General features: G+C 72.5%; 1 protein-coding gene across 1 annotated transcript in view; it reads left to right on the plus strand.

Moving 5' to 3' along the window:
• Window positions 1-582, plus strand: part of PYGO2 (pygopus family PHD finger 2) — a 5,929-nt gene that overhangs the window by 3,850 nt on the left and 1,497 nt on the right. The window lies entirely within an intron of this gene.

Raw genomic sequence — 582 nt, forward strand, 5'->3', positions numbered from 1 at the left:
AGCGCAGCCCTGCCCCTCGCAGCCCCCCCCCCCCCCCGCCCCCCCCATACCAAAGGAACCGGCGGTTGGTATTAAAAGTTGGTATTTCTCTAGGCCCTGGCTGGTGTGAGGGGGGGGGACATCGGGCCCACGGCCCCTCCTGCCCCTGACGCCAGCGTCGCCCCCTCGGTCGGCACATGGTTCCTTCGACTCCCTTCTTCCCCCTCCCGGGCCTTACACATGGTCCGTTACCCCGCCCCCGCGTCATGTAGTTGGTTGGTTCGTCCCGCCGCCGCCCCCCCCCCCGCAAGCTAGGGCCTGGCTTATGGTTCGTCGTGTTACAGCACCCTCCCGTCCCGGCGGTGCACTTGGTCTGCTCTGACTCCCCTCCCTGCCAGACGCGTGGTGGTCGCCTCCCGAGCACCCTCGTCCCGCCCCGCGCGCGGTGATTGGCTCCGCGCGGCGTCTAGTTCCGGTTCCGGTGGGGTACGCCGTGAGGCGGAGCGGCGGCGGGCCCATGGCGCCGGGCCGGCTGTGAGGGCCATGGCGGCCCCACACGCGGAGAAGCTGGAGGGCGGCGCCCCGCCCCCGCCGCCCCCGCCG

This window comes from Haliaeetus leucocephalus, unplaced genomic scaffold (assembly GCF_000737465.1).
Source record: "Haliaeetus leucocephalus isolate CR32 unplaced genomic scaffold, Haliaeetus_leucocephalus-4.0 Scaffold175, whole genome shotgun sequence".
Taxonomy (NCBI): Eukaryota; Metazoa; Chordata; class Aves; order Accipitriformes; family Accipitridae; genus Haliaeetus; species Haliaeetus leucocephalus.